The sequence below is a fragment of the Triticum aestivum genome, chromosome 7A (assembly GCF_018294505.1).
Source record: "Triticum aestivum cultivar Chinese Spring chromosome 7A, IWGSC CS RefSeq v2.1, whole genome shotgun sequence".
Classification (NCBI taxonomy): Eukaryota; Viridiplantae; Streptophyta; class Magnoliopsida; order Poales; family Poaceae; genus Triticum; species Triticum aestivum.
Window position 1 is genome coordinate 738,706,002 of NC_057812.1, and position 3,311 is coordinate 738,709,312.

Consider the following 3,311-nt stretch of genomic DNA (forward strand, 5'->3'; position numbering starts at 1 on the left):
ATCAGCCCCTTACGAAGCAACACATAAACTAGGGTTTAAGTTTCTGTCACTCTAGCAACCCATCATCTACTTATTACTTCCCAATGCCTTTCTCTAGGCCCAAACAATGGTGAAGTGTCATGTAGTCGACATTCACATAACACCACTAGAGGAGAGACAACATACATCTCATCAAAATATCGAACGAATGCCAAATTCACATGACTACTTATAGCAAGACTTCTCCCATGTCCTCAGGAACAAACGTAACTACTCACAAATCATATTCATGTTCATAATCAGAGGGGTATTAATATGCATAATGGATCTGAACATATGATCTTCCACCAAGTAAACCAACTAGCATCAACTACAAGGAGTAATCAACACTACTAGCAACCTACAGGTACCAATATGAGGTTTTGATACAAAGATTGGATACAAGAGATGAAATAGGGTTTGAGAGGGGATGGTGCTGGTGAAGATGTTGATGAAGATTGACCCCCTCCCGATGAGAGGATCATTGGTGATGACGATGGCGATGATTTCCCCCTCCCGGAGGGAAGTTTCCCCGGCAGAACAGCTCCGCCGGATCCCTAGATTGATTCCGCCAAGGTTCCGCCTCGTGGCGGCGGAGTTTCGTCCCGAAAGCTTGCTTATGATTTTTTCTCGGACGGAAGACTTCATATTGCAGAAGATGGGCACCGGAGGCCTGCCAGGGGACGCACGAGGCAGGGGGCGCGCCCCCACCCTCGTGGCCTGGGTGTGGGCCCCCTCTGATGGATTCTTTCGCCATTATTTTTTATTAATTCCAAAAATAACTTCTATGAAGTTTCAGGACTTTTGAAGCTGTGCAGAATAGGTCTCTAATATCTGCTCCTTTTCCAGCCCAGAATTCCAGCTGCCAGCATTCTCCCTTTTCATGCAAACCTTGTAAAATAAGAGAGAATAGGCATAGTATTGTGACATAATGTGTGATAATAGCCCACAATGCAATAAATATCGACATAAAAGCATGATGCAAAATGGACGTATCACAACGTAGCGGCAACCCCTTGCTCGATCGGTGCAGGGGCCGCACTGAACTCGGGGATGATTTGCAAAGGACCTGCGGAGGCGCGCGCAAGCAACTAGATAGGTCAGTCGCGAGGCGCAGATTGAGTAGAGCGGCGACCAGGTGATCAATTGGCTGCTCGCAAGGTCTGGGTCAACGGTCGGTGATGAGGTGGCCGAGCCACCGAGGCCACACGCATGGGACGCGCGAACAGCCGGCGCATGCACGCAGCCCACGCCCCAAAGGGGCGCAAGTTGCACATCACAACGCAGCCGGTCCATGGGTCATGTGCGGCATGGCGCCAGGGCCGGTGGACCGATGTAGCCGAGCGGGGTGGAGGTGAGGTGATGAAGGATCCTGATCAGATGTGGGCAACAACGGTCGGCGCACAGCGAAGGGCAGCCAAACACGTGAACAACGACCGGCACGGGCTGCCACATCGTGCAAGGCCGCAGGATCGGGGAGGAGGCCATGTGGTCGCGCCGGTGTTAGAGTAGAGGCGCGCGAGTTTTGACGACATCGGTGGACGACGCAAACCGATCTTAGATCAGAAAACCAAAAACTAAACTCCGATCAAAGCGACCGGAGAGAGAGAGAAAAAAAATCTGGATCAAAGGATCGGGAAAAAGACTCTCTAGAGCAACCGGTCAACACGACCGGCGAACGAACCCTAGGTATGGGCGGCGCGGCCCCCGGTGGTGGTCACGGTGGCCGACCGCTCCGGAGGCGGCGCACGAGGCGGAAGCAGTGGGCGGCGGCTAGGGTTTGAATCGGTTAGGTTGATCCTATGTTAGAAGGGATAGAGAGGGATTGGTGGAATCGATGTTTATTGCTTACGCCTCATGGGTACATATATAGGATATGATCAACTTAGAGTACACGACAAAGTAGGAACAAATCTTAATATATCCTGTACTTCCTAATAATCATAATACTCAACAATGGTGGCAGACAAGTTGACGTGCAAAGCCATTCCAAATAAAAAACACTTTTTGAATTGCAAGGTCTGCACTTTTTTTTGACGTGGTACGATGGAAAGCAAGCACTGCTTTTTTTTTTTAACCAAAGAGCTCTTTTTGAACGACAACAAAATTCAGGCCTGGGTGGCCAACGCTGCATGGTCACAAGTTCATCCTCATGCTGGGCTCTGTAACTTAGAGATGGGGAAATTTGATCATAGGCCCGTCTTACTTGATACTGAACGTCTTGCTGGAGTAGCAGAGAATCGATCGAGACGTGAGCTGAAGTTTGAGGCAATATGGCTCACCGAAGAATCTGTAGAAGAAATTGTCAAGAGTAAAGACTGCTTGGCAGAAGGCTTTGCACCTTGGCCTTTGCCCTACTGCTAGAGACAAACTAAGTTCTGTGCACCGCGATTTGCATGCATGGGACCGTCGCGTCATTAAGGCACCACCGGCCAGACTCCGTAAGGCAAGAGTTGATCTTGAGAAGCCTATGCGAGAACCTTATACTATTGAAGCCAAAATGAAGCAAAAAGAATTGTTAGTTCTTATTGAGAATCTACTTGAGCAAGATGAGATATATTGGGCCCAGAGACGGCATGTTAACTGGCTTCGCTGTTGGGATAGAAACTCCTCATATTTTCAGCAATTCGCTTCAGCTCGGAGGCATAGGAACTTGATAAAAGAGTTGAAAAATGACAGCCAACACTGGGTGGAAGGCAATGATAACCTCAAACCTCTTGTTAGTGACTACTTCCGTAATTTGTTTACTCCTAGTTCAGGAGAGGTTGATGATGGGCTTTTTGTCTTCCGTCCAAACTCTTGTTACCCGGGATATAAATGAATACCTTATTTCGCCATATACACGGGATGATGTGTGGAAGGCCCTCTTCCACATAGGTGATACGTTGGCCCCGGGGCTAGATGGCTTACATGCAATCTTCTTCAAGCATTTTTGGCACATATTGGGATAAGAATTAACTAATGAAGTTCTGGAAGCTATAAACAAGAGGAAGATACCTTCGGTTAGATTCTCCAAACATTGTCTTGATACCGAAACTTGACATCCAAAGGTAATTATATTGGGATAAGCGCTCTGTGTGTCAGCGTCTTATTGATCGAGTGTGTCAGCGTCTCAAGGGGTGGAAAAAAAAACAATCATGTCGATGCAGGGAAAGGAAATCTTACTGAAATCAGTGGCACGGGCTATTCCTTCCTACGCTATGTCAGTTTCAAATTGCCCAAAGGAATATATGTAAAGCAATTACAGATGAAATATCAGGTTTTTGCTGGGGTGATGATGAGGATAAGAAGAA